Below are 18,591 nucleotides of genomic sequence, written 5' to 3'. Positions count from 1 at the left end.
TCATGACCAATAATCCCTCCTTACATCACTTTTATGGCCATGCAAGGTCTATCCTTCCTGTGTCACTCGTACAAATCCAATCTATCCAATATGTATCCAGTTCGGAAGGCTCTTGCACTACATAATTGTTGGTAGATCTAGAGAAGATTTTACAATCAGATTGTAAAGTGAGTGCTACGCTTTAAGTGGGGTACACACTATAAGAAAATTGGGCGAATAATCATCCAATTTTCTTCGTTGTTTCACAGCAAATCAATGAACAAATATTTGTACGAACATTCTGGTACGACAAAGGCTTTTTTTTTTTGTTGTTTATTGTTTCTGATCATCCGCAGTCTTTCTTTTCTGATTTTTCTTGAACGAAAATCGTACGAAAACGGTACACATTAAGCCAAAATCGTTCGTTCTGTTCCCGTACGAGAAACATTTTAGGAGTTTGTCCCTTCGGGAATTTTCATACGAAAAGTCTGAATCGGCTGTAGAAATACACTATACGAAAATTCTTTGGACGAAAATGTTCGCCCGATTTTGTGTAGGAGCCTTTATGCCTCATACACACGATCAGATAATCGGACGAATTACCGTTTGCATTTTGTTTCATGATACTAACATCGAATTCAACAATGCATACTAAACGTAGGATTTTTTTCATACAATTCTGGAAAAGCTTCCTGGTTGCGCAGCTACGTATCAGATGCAAAACAAAAACAATGGCAGCCAGGCTTTTTCCAGGTTATTTTTGTGTTTCCAATCATGCGTGGTCTTTTTCTATCGATTTTTAGCAAACGCATACTGTACTGATTAAATGATTGTCGTTCGCTAGGTTATCGTACGACAAAAGTTACGTACGAGAAATGTCGTGATCGGGTGTACTAACGATCAGATTATCGTGCGATCAATTCGAAAAAGATTTTTTTCATACGATTATCTGATCATGTGTACGAGGCATTAGGCTGACAACACAGGGGCAATTTTGCTACTAGCGAATGGCAGGAATCTGCAAAAAAGGCTGCCTGTGTGTTTCTGTGAAAAAGGATAATAGAGGGGAAATCTTCCAATGGGGACACTAGTTACGGTGACCTGGTGGTCCCCAAGAAATTCCCTTCATTTTCAGAGATTTTCTCTCACTTCCTGTTTGGCTATGGGACAGGAAGTGAAGGGTAATCTCTGCAATGTGACACAGATGCCAAAAAAAAAAAAAAAGAAAATCTGCTCCATCCAAAATGAAAAAAAAAAAGTTTTGCCTATAGATCTACTTTAAAGGAGTTGTATATGTTGTATAATATTGTTTTTTTATATCTTAGTGCATTCTATGCATTAGGATAAAAACCTTCTGTGTGCAGCAGCCCCCCTCAGCCCCCCTAATACTTACCTGAGCCCGTCTTTATCCAGCAATGTTGCAGGAGTGTCTAAGCTACCTGGGACTCCCCTCCTCATTGGCTGAGACAGTCAATCAAAATCATTCAGCCAATCAGGAGAGAGAGGTGGCGGGGTCAGGTTGTGGCTCTGTGTCTGAATGGACACAGGGAGCTACAGCTCAGCTCGGGTGCCCCCATAGCAAGCTGCTTGTTGTGGGGGCACTCGACAGGAGGGAGGGGCCAGGAGAGCTGAAGAGGAACCTGAGAAGAGGAGGATCGGGGCTGCTCTGTGCAAAACCAACTGCACAGAGCAGGTAAGAATAACATGTTTGTTATTTTTAAAAAAAACAAGACTTTGCAATCACTTTAATGCTGGCCATACAGGCACAGAGTTTCTGCCGTTTGCAGACTGAACGATTATTCGTCAGTCGATAACGAATTGGCCACTAACTGACAGAATAAACTCTTTTACATAATTGTTTTCATGATCATAATGATCGTTCGATAACATGCGCAATACGAGTCAGAATATTATTTTTGTTTCAATTTTACCATACACGTATAAACTTTCACTGAAACGATAAAAGTTTTCGCTATGGATCCATCGACATTAGCCAGGCACACGATCGAAATCGTCTGTAAACTTGTGTTCACTAACGGCCCGATTTTTGGAACAATCTTTCCTAAAACTACCATTTTCAGCCGAAATTTTGTGCGTATATGGCCAGCATAAGTTACTGATTGCATCTCTGGTTTTATCATGTCATCTCATATTCGTATCCACTGAATTCAAATTCATGAATAAATCATCTCGGTGCTGGCAATTTATGTGACATGAAAGATAATTTTGTACCCTGGCTGATTGACTCAGTTTGATCAAATCTGATCTAAATAGAGTCTAGGGAAATGACACCAATTTGATTGTTTGCTGATTCGATCATTATGACTGAATCACACATCGATTGCATAATAAAATCAAAGCATGTAGTCACCATAAGGCTGATGTTTGACAGCCAATTTTGTAGCAGAGATAAATTGCCGTTATTTAATCGCTAATGTCAACAATTAACAGAGATTTAATCTGTAGGGTGCTTGGCGATTTGTGTAAACTAATGCTACAGCACCGAGTTGTGCACTGCTATAAATCGCTCTCCTTTTGCAGCTAAGCCATAGAGGTGAATGAAGAGCCATAGTCCCTGGCAGTTCTGCCACCGCCACTAGGGTCCCTTTCACGCTTGTACGACCTGAAAATCGTGCGACTGCGACTTTGCCACGACTTGAAGCAATGCCTGTGTAATCTTGAGGTTTATGGACCTCAAATTGCATCAAAGTCGGACCCAAGTAGTGCAGGGACTACTTTGAAGTCGCACAGATATGAATGGTGCTCATTGGAAATCATGAGGTATGACTTGTCATGCGACTTTACAGTCCCAAGATGCAGCACAAGTCGCACAAGTGTGAAAGGAGCCTTAGTGGTACTAAGCAACAAATCATACTTTTTCAATTCAATAGAAAATTATTAGTGGGGGGTGGGGGGGGTCACTCCAAAAAAGTCACCCTAGTCCAGTGATGGCGAACCTTGGCACCCCAGATGTTTTGGAACTACATTTCCCATGATGCTCATGTACTCTTCAGTATAGTTGAGCATCATGGGAAATGTAGTTCCATAACATCTGGGGTGCCAAGCTTCGCCATTACTGCCCTAGACCATAGCTGATTAACCACTTGCCAACCGCCCGCCGCAGATACACTGCGGCAGGCTGGCTCGGCTGAGCGACCGTTGTACCTATACAGTGGTTCACGGGAGCGCTCCTGGGGATGCGCGTGCCCGCCCCGATTAGGAAGCGGGGAAGCCAATCCACAGGGCCGGCAGCCGCGATTGCCACGGGGCACCTGCGATCGCTCCTCGCTAAGAGAGAACGACGGTCTGCTGTTGTAAACACAGCAGACCGTTGTTCTCTCTGGAATGAACCCAGAGACCTGTGATCCACCTATTTAGGGATCACAGGTCTCTGTGTTCATTCCACAAGTCCCTCCTCCATACAGTTAGAAAACACTCCCATAGGCTCACATTTATCCCTATGATCACCCCTAGGTTAACCCCTTCCCTGCCAGCGTCATTATTACAGTAACAGTGCATATTTATAGCACTGATTACTGTAGTAGTCACCGGTCCCCCCAAAAGTGTCAAAAATGACAGTTAGGGGTCCGATCTGTCTGCCACAATGTCACAGTCCAGCTAAAAAACGAAGATCGCCGCCATTACTGGTAAAATAAAAATGACATAAATCTTTCCCCTAGTTTGTAGATGCGAACAAAATACGCTTATTGGGATTTTTTTTTTTTTTTTTTTTACAAAAAATATGTAGCAGAATACAAATTGGCCTAAAAGGATGAAAAAATTAGATTTTTACATTTTTTTTTTTTTTGGAAAAGTTATATAGCAGAAATTAAAAAATATTGTTTTTTTTTGTTTGGAATTGTCGTTTTTTTGGTTATAGCGCAAAAAATAAAAAAATGCACAGGTGATCAAATACCACCAAAAGAAAGCTCTGTTTGTGGGAAAAAAGGACGTCAATTTTATTTGACATCGCATGACCGCGCAATTGTCAGGTAAAATACAGTGCCGAATCGCAAAAAAATGGCCTGGTCATAAAGGGGGAAATTCTTCCGGTCCAGAAGTGGTTAAATATAATCTGTGTTTTAAAGATATTGAAAAACAATGCTGACGATAGAGAGTTTGAGGCATGTCTATGGTGGAATAAATGACAATTTGCCATGTGATCACCTTGTAGGATAAAGTGCAATAATGATGAATAAAGTCACCCCAGATGGCACTTCTCTATTGAGATGCTATTACAATGATATGTAATACAGTGATCCCTGCGATGGATGTACTCACCAGCAGCACTCTGTATGTAGGGACATGTAATCCAAGCCTTCCCTACATCCTGTCTGATCATGCTAGAAATGAGGAATTCCTCGGCCGCCCCTTTCTATCTGTACACACAGGTACTCCGGGGACAAGCCCACCTCTACAGCCATTGGTAGATCAGCCGCTCTTCTCTCTCTGCTGCAATATAGGGATCCATCCAACAGGGGCTGGCTCTCCCCTCCCCTAGAAACAGGAGTAGTATATCCCCTCCTTGTCTGTCATCCTTGAAAAAGGACTGGAGCATTGCGTCCAGGGGGGCGGAGAAAACTCACTTCCCTTAATCTGTTGGCTGTCACAGCGACACCTACAGGTGATTTATGAAACATCCATAATAATGAAATGAATCAGTAACCCCAATTACTGGAATCTCCTATTTACTTCTTTATAGAACCTTAACCACTTGACTCCCAGGCCGATTCTAACATTCCTCTACATGTAAAAACCTGCCTCGTTTTTGCTAGAAAATGTCTTAGAACCCCTAATTATTATACTGTAGATTTTCAAGCAGAAGCTCTAGAGAATAAAATGGGTACAGTCATATTGTGCACAGCCTATAGTATTAGGGTGTGCACCCCAAAGCTCAAACACATATGTGTGTGTGCATGTGTATATATACTGACAGTGTCCGTAGGCAGATATTAGTGTCAGTGGGGCAGTGGATGGTGACTGTAGTTTTTTTATTCATTTTTTTAAATTATTTTTTAGTTTTATTTATTTTTATTATTTTTTTTACAATATTTTTAGGGTCTAAACAGGGGGAATCTGCACCACATAGGATGATTAGGGGGTGCCCAGGCACACCTGGCACACCCTGTGCGCACGCCTATGGGTACAGTGTTTTTTCACAAAGATAAATAACCTTGCGCTTATGGTATATATTGTGCATAAAGTTAATTAATTATTAAATTAAATAAATATGTAGCTGCTGCTGAAGGGTTAAAGTGCTTATCACAGTGGTTTTTCAAACACAAATTATTTGGGAAAAAATATACTTTAATGAATTGTTGTGCACACAAACACAATATAAAACCCACTTTTTGCATATAATATAAAAGATAACGTGACACTAAGTAACTAGAGACAAAAATGCCTGCTTTAAAATTGCACTCACTAGTGGAATGCATACCTACCAACTTTAGAACTTGAGAATGAGGGACATTTCAGGGAGAAAGGGACCTGCGGCATGCCACAGCAAAAAAGTGGGTGTGGGCAAACATGTCTCCCACCATCATGTTTGCCCACACCCACTTTTTAAGGCTTAAGGGTCGTGGTTAAAAAAACCTGTACCTATAACATATGGTTTGATTACTTTGCCACAAGGTGGAGTCTCCAGTGTGAACCAACCTGTAGGGAGAGAGATTGGAGAAAGGTAAGGATCACTGTTACATGGAAGGAAGGATCACTATGGTATATGGAAGGCAGAAAGGATCACTATGGCACATGGAAAGCGGGAAGGATCACAATGGCATGTGGAAGGCAGGAAGGATCACTATGGCACATGGAAAGCGAGAAGGATCACAATGGCATGTGGAAGGCAGGAAGGATCACTATGGCACATGGAAGGCAGGAAGGAAGGTTTACTATGGCACATGGAAGGCAGGAAGGATCACTAAGGCACATAGAAGGCGGGAAGGATCACTAAGGACATTAGAAGGCAGGAAGGATGACTATGGCACATGGAAGGCAGGAAGGATCACTAAGGCACATGGAAAGCAGGATGGATCACTAAGGCACATGGATTGCAGAAAGGATCACTTTGGTACATGGAAGGCAGGAAGGATTATAATGGCACATGGAAGGCAGCAAGGATCACTATGGCACATGGAAGGCAGGAAGGATCATTATGGCACATGGAAGGCAGGAAGGATCACTATGGTACATGGAAGGGGGTAAAGGATCACTATGGTACATGGAAGGCAGGAAGAATAAATATGGCACATGGAAGGCGGGAAGGATCACAAAGACACGTGGAAGGCAGGAAGCATCACTATGGCACATGGAAGGCAGGAAAGAAGGATCATTATGGCACAAGCAGAGTCAAGTGCTGGAACCACTGTTATTGGTGGATTCAGCCAGGATTTGTGGGACACAGAGATTTACTTGAAATCTCAGGATGGTCCCGGCGAATCTGGGACGGCTGGGAGGTATGGGACAAACTACGGTCTAATTATCCATAGGTTTAAAAGCCTTTACAGGTTACCAGTTTAGAGTTACACAGGAGGTATTTCCCTGGAATTATTGCTCTGATTATCGCCCTGATGTTTGCAGTGATACCTTGCATGTGGTGCGATTTTCATTTACATAGGCATGCAGGCCCTACACACACGCTCAAATTTGCGCATGAGCACAGGTGATGGGGGGGGGGGTTGCTTTAAAGAAATGCAGTTTAATGATAATTGTATTTATTTTAATCTACATGTAGGGCACCGGACGCATGGATTCCAATGTTTTTTTTTTTTTTTTTTTTTTTTAGAACCACATAATTAGAGCCAGAAGCTCTAATTGGCTTCAAAAGGGTGGGCTCCGTGCACAGAGCACTGCACCCAAAGCCCACCCAGTTGTGTGACATTAGCGAATTAATATTTGCTAATGTCTTCCTGTTTCTCCTCATGGCAAATCAGGAAGTGGGTCCTGAGTCCCGATTGGCCGGGAGTCTTAAGACCCGATTGACTGCAAGTCCTAACTCCTGATTGGCCGGGAGGAGAATCGACCACCAGGACTCCAGAGGCGACCCAGGGGAGAAGCCGCCACCTGCATGGGGTAAGTGCAGGGGCTGGTGGGGGGCCTGATGGGCGATCGATCAAGCTATGAGTGGGGGGTGTGTATGTGGTTTGTCAGCTAGGGGGGCCGCCCCCCCCCCCCCCAAGAAAATTGAGCACCAGCCGTCACTGCTGTAGAAATTGCAATGTCTGTAAATAGATAAAATTCACATCATACATACGTAGGTCTGTCATAATTAGTTAAATGAACATACTGCATTCCATAGAGCTGTATAAAAAAGAAGGAAAGCAAACACTCCTTCAACACTACACATTAGAAAGTGTTTTCACATATCTTGCTTATGTAATACATTCTTGAATCCCAGCAGACATGTATGGGCTGATATCCCACATTGCACTTACTGAGATATTTCTACAGCTGGAAAGACCCTTGAAACTCTGGTTATATGGCATTACTCGGAAATATCTTCTGTGTTTACAAAAAAGTTTGCGTTGACAAAGTAGTTCCCAATTGAGAAAGGTTTTAATCAGCTGGCTTTATCGAGTCATTCTCTACATTACCCTTTTATTTTCAGAGAAAGAAGAACTGAAGGAGCCCATAAACATTTCAGAAAAAGAAGAACCGAAGGGTCCCATAAACATCTCTTTTTTTTTTTATCCAAACAAAAAATGTTTATTAAAGTTAAAGCACCAATACATTGCCAGCAGTACATAACAATAGACAATTGTACTTAGAGCAGGCTACATCCCAACATCCCGCCACATATACAGATAAAGAAGAAGCCATCATTCAATATACATCTTCACAATCATCCTGCACAAATGTTAAGAGCTTTAGTATATTTTACATATGGGAACCCTCAGTTATACTTAGGCATTAAGGCCAAGTAGCCTATTCATCGTTAGATCCACCAAGGCGAGCCCCAGGGTATCCAACCATGATGCCCAAAGTTTTTAAAATTTGGATTCATTACCCCTATGCTGGAATATGACTTTCTCCATTCTCATCACACTGCCCACTTTGTTGATCTATTCAGTTAGTGTTGGAGGCGGTCTTCCGATTTCCAGTGTACCATAATCAACCTTCTTGCCTGAAACAAGGCTCTACGCACAGCCTCCTTTGTATACACATCCCAGTCATACTCTCCTAGCACTCCCAGCAAGCACTTTGTTGGAGTTAGCCCTAGAGTCACTTGGAACACTGCATTAATTGTCTGTTCCACTCCTGCCCAGTAGGGATGTAGCTTTGCGCATCGCCAGAGTAGGTGAATTAGGTCTCCATGGTCCCTCCGACATCTCGTACAAACAGGGTCAACTGGAAGCCCCATTAAATGTATCGATGGGGAGTGTAATATACCCTCATTATTATGTATAGTTGGGTCAATGTTTGAGTGACATTTAATGAACAAGTGACTACTGTCTGGAAAGCCACTTCCCTTTGCTCATCATCCATTAAACCTATATCCCTTTCCCATTTTTCCATCACTCTCAGGGGGTGCTGCTTTAAATAGAGTTGTAAAAGCATTGCATAGTTCTGTGATATAAAAACCCTTGGACACTCTAGTGTCTCTTACTAACCCAAAGACTGGGGTCGGGGACATAATCCATTCAGAAGATTTACTTTGAGCTTTGACCACGTGCTGCTGCTGAATGTACAAGAATTTCATAGAGGATGGCAAGTTATATCTGGCCTGCAGGTGCGCAAACTTCAGAAGCATTCCATTTTGAAAAATTTGCTTGAGATGTGTGATGCCATATTCCCTCCATTTTGCCCCCGATTGCAGCTTGGCTATCTCCAAATAGCCATCATTTAGCCATATCGGACTGAACTCAGTATAACCTTCCACCCCCTGCAGGTATTTAATTTTATTCCATATTTTTTGGATAAGGTTGTATGTTGGGTAAGTTTTATGTGGCATTCCAACAGCTTGTGCCTCTAATGCCTGAGGGATGGGACCCCTGCGGATTGTATGCCTCATTACCACCAAAGATGAGCTGACTTCTATACCTTCTATTTTATTCCTCCGTACCCATTGTCCCTATCAGGTGCTGTAATTGAGCTGCCAGATAGAACAGCCATGGATTGGGAAGAGCAAGCCCTCCCTCATCCTTCGGCCTCTGTAAATGCTCTAATTTTATTCTGGGAGTACAATTTTTCCAGATCAAAGTGCGAAAAAGAGAATGAATTATCCTGAAAATTTTTCAGGGGAATACCATAGGGGTTTTATGAAGCATGTAGAGCAATTGCGGCACGAGCACCATTTTTATCAGATTCACCCTACCCGCTACTGACAGATACAGAGAGTTCCATATCTTGATCCGGTCCCTGAACCTCTGAAGGAGAGGATTAACGTTCAATCTACAGAAATCTCTAAGGAGGGGGGCCCACAAACATCTCTAAAGGCGTTAGTTACACATAAGTGAAGCTGTTGAGTCTTGGGACTTGAAACCCGCAGGACCAGACAACTAACTGCATAATTGTTTGAGAACACTACCTAAAATAAAGAATCATAAAATACTATTCAATTCTTTGTCCCTACAGCATGTCCTGGGGTGCTTCCAGAGTAACATGCAATTAGCAACTTTCTGGTGCTTGCTTAAGGCCCTTTTCACACTTGTGTGACCTGTCCTGTGATTTGGGATTGCAAAGTCACATGACAAGTCAAACCCCATGATTTTCATTGAGTATCGTTCATATCTGTGTGACTTAAAAAAAGTTCCTGCACTACTTTGATCCAACTTTGATGCGACTTGTGGTCCATAGACCTCAAGATTACACAGCCATTACTTCAAGTCGCATCGAAGTCGCGTCAAAGTCGGGCAGCAAAGTCGCAGCAAAGTGCGAAGGGGCCTAAAGAGACCTTGTCAATCAAGATTTGGCTTTCTTTATTAATTTTTCTTTGTAATGGAAATAGACCTTTAATTTTTTAATATTGTCCAACACTTTGTGAGGTTTCGGGGCTGTGGGGGGATTTAGAAAAACTGGAGCAGCCAGAATCTGGAGCAGCAGTACATGACAACCGATGAGTTTCTATTTTCAGAAAAAGCATACTGTTCTCTTTGTATTGCTTCCTTTGTGTGAAATCCCTGGTGTTCCTGCCAATCCCTTTGAGCGTCTAGAACTGACCACACTATTCATCCTTGTCAGTTCTCTAGCTTTACTGGGAACTCAGCCTGCTCTCCTCCAATGATCAGATTTATCTGACACCCCCCCTGCACACCCATTTACTGGAAAGACCAGTGTATCGTTGCTTCTCCTCCCCCTAACTCTTCTGCAGCTGAGATCAGAGGATATGTGATCTCTAAAAAATAAAAAGGGGGGGAGTATGTTTTGCCTTTCATTTCAATTTTAAACAGAATGGGTTCTTTTACAAGGTGAGGGTTCACATATATTTAAGCAGATAGGAGATGAGAGCCAGAGATTAACCCATGGTGGAGAGGAATTTTAAAGCTAAAACAACTACCAAGGAGGGGGCATACAGGGTAAGAGTATAACATTGATAAGCAGAGCTTAGAGAAGTGAGGTGGGTCATGTTGTATGTTAGCTAAGGCCCCTTTCACACTTGTACAACCTATAAGTTGTGTGACTTTGGCGCAATGTCTGTGTAATCTTGAGGTCTATAGACCTCAAGTCGCATCAAAGTCAGACCAAAGTAGTTCAGGGACAGGGACTACTTTGAAGTCGCTGTGATTTGAAATAGCACAGATATGAATGGTACTGATTGGAAATAATGGGGTCATGTTTGCAGTCCCTAGTCGCAGAACAAGTCTTACAACTGTGAAAGGGGCCTAAGGGTATAAAACTAAAGTGTGTACATTCCACAAACACTGAAATAGACCAAGAAGTGTCATTCTCTATATTATTCGTGACACATGTTTAATAAGAGAAGCTTGCTTATAAACTATTTAAATATTACTTTATTTCAAAATGTAATAATTATATTGTTAATCATTTTTTTTTACATTAGGAAATGTTTTATTGAAAAATAAAGGCATATATATCAACAATTCCAAGACAGTCATTAAGTGCCGGTTCACACTAGGGCGACCTGTGAGGCGACTTGGTCGCCTCACAGGTCGCCGCAGGTCGCCTCCCATAGGGAAGCTGCGGACCCGTTCTAATAGGAGCGACACAAGTCGCTCCGACCTAGAAAAAGGGTCCGGAGCTTCTTTGGGGCGACCAGGAGGCGACCGCCATAGACTTCAATGTTATGAAGTCCGTGGCGGCCGCTCCGAGGTCGCGGCGCGCTGCTCGCACCGCGATCTCGGAGGTCGCCCCTGCAAGTAGCGTCGCGGTAATGTGAATCGGCGCTTAGGTTCCGTAATCATAATCAGAAAACTTCTCAAATAACAATTAACAAGCACAGTAGTGTGAATCTAGCTCGCCTCAATTGTTAATAATTATTAGTTAACATTTATATAATTATTATAATTATATACATTGTTTTATTTATTATAAACGTATAAACTATTATCTTAACATCTGTCAGTCATTTGGCTCACATCATATTATCTTGCAGTAAGGAGTAAAAGAATCCCTGATCCAGATGATTCTATGAAAGAGTTTTGAGGGGAGCATAGGAGCAGAAATTTTTGCAAGTTGTTGACCCTCTTTTGACTGGAAACAAGTATGTAGATATGACCTTTTGCTTTACTTTAAGGCCTCTTTCACACATGTTTGACCTAAAAGTCACGCGATTTTAGCGACGCAATTTTGACTGGACTTGAAGCAATGCCTATGTCTATGGACCTCAAAACGCATCAAAGTCGAACCAAAGTAGTGCAGGGACTACTTTGAAGTCATTGCAACTTGAAGTCACACAGACATGAACGGTACTCATTGGAAATCATGGAGTTCTACTTGTCATGCGACTTTGCAGTCCCAAATCACAGGACAAGTCGCACAAGTGTGAAAAGAGGCCTTAGGCCCCTTGCACTTGGGGCCACCCAGGTGCATTGCATCCGTCCTGGCATTTTAATTCACCCAGGAGGGACAGGTGCAGCATCTAGCCCTACTGCAGAATACTTGTATTTTGGACCTTCATCCTTGAACACACAGGTCTCTAAAGGCCCGTACACACGTACCGATCGTCGTCATACAAACGTCGGCGGACGAAAGATCTGCCGATTGTATGCGTGTTAGTATGGTGCCTCCGACAGCTGTCTGCGCACAATCCGCGGACGAGAGTCTTTCTTGCAAACATGAAAATTTTTGTCTGCGGACACCAGAACGGACGATTGTTCGCCTGTCAGTACAGAATTCGGCCGACACACAGCTACAAATCCCAACACGCATGATCAAACCAAATGAGTTCCCGGAAGAATTTTCTCTAGTAAACTCATCATTTTATTCAGAAAGAACTTTCGGCTCGCGGCAGTCCAAGAAATAGGTGAAATGCGGAGCACATGCTCATCTTGATAAATGTGAGAAGAAGGAAGATGCTGCTCATAATGCCATACTTTTCTAATCAAAAGGCATGTGTTCTGTTATGATGAAGATAATGTTTGTCTATTCTATCTGTTCTATCAAATTTTATAATTAAATAATTTGAACTCTTCACCATTATTATTTTGTAAACAGCAAAGATCTAACTATTGATATGACCCTTTATTCTTGTATGAATTAATGTCTAAAACATATTTTTCAGGTTATGCACAATATTAAACATGTTAACAAATTCAGATAGGCCATTTTTTATTTTCATTTTCTTTATTTTTTGTATCTCAGCAAAAAAAACCAAAGAAAACATTAATACTTTCCGTATAACTAAACATAAAAAAGGTCCATTTGGACAAAATTAAAATAGAAACTGGCAAACAGGGGTAAAATAAATAATAGGGGGTTACAAAAATTAAAGTTGCTGGTAACTGTAATCAGGTTGCCATGAGGGCAGGTTTGGATCCTGCTGGCCATATTGCCACTGGCCATGTGGCATTTGGCGAGGTGGTGGGTGTTGTGGATGTGGAGGTGGAGGGCACGGGTGCTCCTGGCATGCATGGCTGTGCTCAGTAAGTATGCCGTTTTCTGCGTTTTGCAGCACATCCAGAATAATTTTTCTGGCATACTGACACTGCCTGAGGTCCACCTTATCCAAAATTTTGGCCGTCATGTTGCCGAAGGACTCATTGGCCTCCGGTTTCCGACGTAGGGCTATGGTGGCCTCCTGGATAAATTCGTCTGTGATATCATCCACGTGCTTCCTCTTTTGCCTCCGTTTGGCAGGAGGAGGTGGTGGTGGAAATAGTTCCACAGGCTCCTCAGGCTCCGCAGGCTCCCCAGGCTCCTGGCTGCAACCTGGCTCCTCCTCAGTGACACTTCCCTGTTGATGAAATGAACAATTGATTAGAATGTTATAGTGTATATAAAAAGTCATGTTTGTTATATTATTGTGAACAAATAGCAGACTTTACATACAGTGGCGTATCTAGGGTCTCCAGTGCCCTTGTTGAGGAGCTGTATTTGGCAACAACCCCCCCCCCCCCCCAAGATCAATGTAAAACTGTAACCCACCCCCCCAAAAAAAAATTAAAGGGCATTAAAAGTTTCTAATTTGCCCCTTGTTTGCCCAGTGTAGAGCTCTCTAGTGGGCAATCATTGTCTCAGGTGTGAAAAAGAAAGAGAGGGTTGAGAGCTAGAGAGAGGGAGAGAAAGAGGGGGTGTGAGAGAGAGAGGAGGGGGGTTGCAGAGAGAGAGGGGCCTGAACTTGCAGAGGGCTTGATGTAGGGCATTGAGGGTGAAGCAGTGCAGGGAAACAGGAATAAGGGAGCCACCTGCCTTGCTGACCCAGAGTGAGAGACCAGAGACATGGAAGCAAGGATGGATGGATCATTTGCAGGAGCTGTTAGTTTTGTATTAAAAAAGGTTGAGCCAGAGGAATGCTGAGGCTACAGCAGTGTTTGTTAGGACCAGAGGTGTGCTGGGGATGCAGCAGTGTTTGTAAGACCGGAGGTGTGCTGGGGATGCAGTGAGAGGCAGTCTCAGTCTCCTGGTCTTTTGGCTCAGCTGCTCTCAATGTTTTACACCTGCATGAAGCAGCTCTCAATGTTTTACACCTGCATGAATCCGCCTGCAAACTGGGGGTTCTGGGGTGTGCAGGCTGAGTGGATTGTTAAAATAAACAATAAAACAATGCCAATGTTTTTGTGACCCACCCCCCTTGGCCTGCGCCCCTGGTGGTTGCCTGTCATGCCAACCCCTTGCTATGCCCGTTTACATAAAGGGTCAATTATGGTTTAGCTTATAATTTTGTTACATGATTACATTTTAGCAGACAATATATTGTGAAATGCCATACCTGAGTAAAACTCTCCTCCAGGAAATCCTCATCCTGGCTTGGATCTACAGACACTGAGCCCTCTGCCGAAGTCGAAGGCAGCGTAGAAATTGACGGCCTGGATTCCAAGGTGTCTGCCAGGAATCGCAGGTTATCATAGTACCACAGCCGTGGTACATGTACATTCTGTGCACCTGCTCCAGACTGGGTGGAATCTTCTATTTTTTTTACCTCCCGCCTGTAGGCAGTGCGAATGCTGTTTATTTTTTTGCGTATATAATCAAAATTTGCCCCAGGACAGACGGGCTTGTAGAAGGCCACCAAATGTTCCATGGCCTGTTTTTTTAGTTTCTTATTTTTATATTCTGCCGACTTCACTTGCCACAAACACGGCAGTTGCCTGTACTCGTCAATAAAACTTATTAGAAAGTTGTGGCTGGTGTAATTGTCCACCATATTGCAGGACAGTATATGCCTGCAAGACACAACACAACACAAAACATATTAAAATAGCATGTATTTTGGCACATAATAAAGATATTCCTAATAAAAGCTGTATAGGGCCCAAAACACACACTTTCTATTAAAAGAGTCGTACCTTTGTTTGTGGGGAAAAGTCGTGATTCGCCGCTCGATCGTGCTCCAACCCTCGATATGTCCGCTAGCGAATCGTCGGCCGAACGATCTTGAGTCCTTTAAATACAGCGCAGGCGTCAACTCCTCCTCCAGTGGCGGGCTTGTGCAGGGGTGTGTACGTGCCGAAGATCAGGCCTACATGCGACACTCACACCTGAAGCAGAGGAACAATCGTTTTTTAATTACGAACCATGTCTCAACAATCTGGGAGCTCAATTAGTGTGGGCCGAAGTGATTGGGCCACCAGAAAATCAAGGGCTACACCCATGACAAAGGCAGAAATGGTGGAGATGGTCTCCATTTTAGAAAAAATGGACTATGATGGCAAGTTGGCAAATTACGATCGGCCCAATGCCAGGAAAGATGGCATCATGGATAAGGTGGTGGCCTGTTTGGTAAAAAAATTCGGTGTGGAGCAATCGAAAGATCAGATTCGTAAACGGTGGTCTGACCTGAAACACCGTGAGCAGGATCAGCTGGGCCAAATCCATCGGATTTTGAAAAAAAGTAAGTTTTATTTATTATTTTTTTAACCACTCTACTACCGCTCACAGTAATACTACTGCGGCAGAGTGGCTCGTTCCCGTCCAGCCACGTAGTATTAACGTGACTGGACTCCTCCCCTTCTGGGCGGCGCTTGCGCGCCGCCGGAGGCTCGCTCCCGCTGTTTTCATTCACAGCGGGAGTCGGGCCAGGGGAGGAGCAGCGGCGATCGCCGCTGCTCTTACCCGATCGTCGGGGATCGAGTCTGGAGATCCGCCCGCTGTGTGTAAACACAGCGGGCGGATCTCCATAGTGACAGGGAGTGACAGATCGGACTGTTCAGCATAGCTGGACATCCGATCTGTCCATGAATCACATAGTCACCTCCCCCCCTACACGTCAGTAAGCACCAGGCATACATTAACCCCTCCCTCTCCAATAAAATTAACCCCTTCCCTGCCAGTGTCATTTTTACAGTAACAGTGCATATATATAGCACTGATTACTGCAGTAATGTCACTGGTACCCCCAAAAGTGTCAAAAATGTCAGTCAGGGGTCCGGTCTGTCCGCCGCAATGTCGCAGTCCCGCAAAAAAAATCGCAGATCGCCGCCATTACGCGTTAAAAAAAAAACACCAAAAATGACAGAAATCTTTCCCTTTGTTAGTAAACGCAATAACTTTTGCGCAAACCAATCAAAATACGCTTATTGCGATTTTTTTTACCAAACATATGTAGCATAAAACAAATTGGCCAAAAACTTTTAAAAAAATTGGTTTTTACATCTTTTTTGGGGGGAATTTCATATAAAAAAATGTGAAAAATATTGTTATTTTTTCAAAATAAACGCTCTTTTTTTGTTTATAGCGCAAAAAGTAAAAATCGCACAGGTGATCATATACCACCAAAAGAAAGCTCTGTTTGTGGGAAAAAAAGGACGTAAATTTCGTTTGGGTACGGCGTCGCACGACCGCGCAATTGTCAGTTGAAGTCGCACAGCGCCGAATCGCAAAAAGTGGCCTGGACGGAAGACAGCAAAATCCTCCGGTTGTAAAGTGGTTAAATAGGAGAAAAACGTAAACTCCGTGCCAAACAATGGGAAAGGAGGAGGAGAGGTTTGGCAGCCCCATTGGCAGTTGTGGAAGAAGAGGAGGACATGGGCCCAGATGGTGGCACAGATTCGACTAAAGGTAATTGGTTCCTATGCACTGTCAAACATTAATGTACCATATTTTTCGTAGATAACCATGTACATGTCTTCATATTTTTTACTGAAAGAGCTATCAAGCAGGGCACCATGTCCTAACAAATGTACCTCTTGTGACTTTTATGATATGGCCAATGTTTTGTATTATGTAGATGAAGACATTATGCCTGAGGTTATTCTGGTGGAGCCAACAAGTGACCAGACACCAGAACAACAAGAAGGTTGGTAGGCACAGATTTTTGGGTAGTGGGATCATAGAAATATGTGTACTTGCAATGATTGTTTAACCTTATATTCTTGTATTCCCTTACAAATTTACATTGCAGATGTTGCATCATGCCAGGATGTGGCATCCCCAGCCAGCTCTGAACCCAGATCTCCTGGCAACTTGCCAAGCAGCGTGGAAGCCACTTCCCAAAATCTTGAGGATCCCGGACCAAGTGTCCAAGAGCCAATTGTGTGCCCACGTAGGTTTTTTCAGAATGATTTTTATCAGTGTTATTTTTAGCCTCCAATTTACAACACTAGTTCCCTATGGGAGCCTCTTTATTTGAATGGAAGTCGCACCGTAAGTCGGATCAGGATGCTCTGACTTGCGGGGCCACTTGCGTTGTGAAGATTTTTGAGGGGGAACTACACCAAAAAATTGAAGAACCCACCGTGGGTGTCCCCCCCAAGTTCACAACCCGGCCTTTTGTGTGTGGTATTGAGTTTGAGGGTATGCCCACAACAAAAAAACAGCGTGGGTTACCCCCAAAACCCCTACCAGACCCTTATACAAGCATGCAGCTTGTCAGGCCAGGAAAGAGAACGAGCAAGCGGAACAAACACCCCCTGGACCACAGCAGGACACATGCCCTCAACATGGGGGGGTTTTGTTGCTTTGGGCCAGGGGGCCTCTGCACCGCACACCCAAAAGCACCTTACTCCCATGTAGAGGAGGACAAGAGCCTCATCCCCACAACCCTGTCTGGTGGTTTTGGGGGGTCATGCGGCCAGGGGGTTCCTAGGACTTTGGAAGCAACCTTCAACAAAGGGTGGCCCCCAGATCCCGGACACCAATCACTGTGTGAATGGGTATGGGGTACATAGTACCCCTACACATTAACCACATAAATGGAAGTGTATGTGAATAACGACAGGAGACGTTTATGAAATGTTCTTAAATATCTTCATCCGGTCTTCTCCACTCTGCTCTTTGGATCTTCTCCTCTCCACTCTTCTGCTGTCCAATCTTCTGCTCTTATGTTGTCTGCTCTTTTGCCCTAGGCTCTTCTTCTTCCTCCTGTCCTCCTCCAATGCTGTTGCCGTGCATTTTGGCCGTCTCTGTTCTCTGTAGCTTAATATATATACATTACGACCATGCCCTCACAATGACGTCATCATGCGTTCACACCCCTAATGAATATATAGTAAGCTCAGGAGACCGGCAGAATCATCAGCAACAGGATCAGAGGAGGACAGGAGGAAGAAGAAGAGCCTAGGGCAAAAGAGCATAAGAACAGGGTAGGTATTAACTCGAGAGTAATTAAAAATAACCTGGACACCAAATGTTTCTCTATTATGACCTCATGTAGGTGATTCACATTGACTCAGTTGTATATTTTTTTACAGATCATGATTTACCTACTTGCACTTTAGCAAAATTAACACGTGAGGCACTCCAATGTTGCTCAGACCTCGAGCAAATCAAGGAAACAGCAACGGCATTGCAATCAAAAATGCGAGATTTTGTCGACATGATTGCCAAATTTTAAAAAGTTTTAAAGACATTTTTTATGTTTTTATTGGTTCCTTTTCTTACAAAAGTTTTGTAATATTTTATGATATCTTGATGGCACTCAGTTGTTAAGAGTGTACCCACGTTTGGGAAAAAAACTTGAAAACACCCTAACCCTAACCCTAACCCTAACCCTAACCCTGTGAATGTTTTGAAAAAAAAATTTTGTACATTCAACAATGTGTGTTCCATTCTTTA

The 18,591-nt window shown here is 43.2% G+C and overlaps 1 pseudogene across 1 annotated transcript; it reads right to left on the bottom strand.

The window, feature by feature from the left end:
• Positions 1 to 8,042: 8,042 nt before the first annotated feature.
• LOC309548146 lies at positions 8,043 to 8,992 on the bottom strand (annotated as a pseudogene). Its single transcript has one exon. The product of its transcript is annotated as an uncharacterized misc_RNA (transcript).
• Positions 8,993 to 18,591: the final 9,599 nt, after the last annotated feature.

This window comes from Pelophylax lessonae (assembly GCF_965119305.1).
Source record: "Pelophylax lessonae genome assembly, chromosome: 2".
NCBI classification, from domain to species: domain Eukaryota; kingdom Metazoa; phylum Chordata; class Amphibia; order Anura; family Ranidae; genus Pelophylax; species Pelophylax lessonae.
The sequence above is the reverse complement of the archived record's forward strand: the minus strand, read 5'-3'. Positions and strand labels throughout refer to the sequence as shown.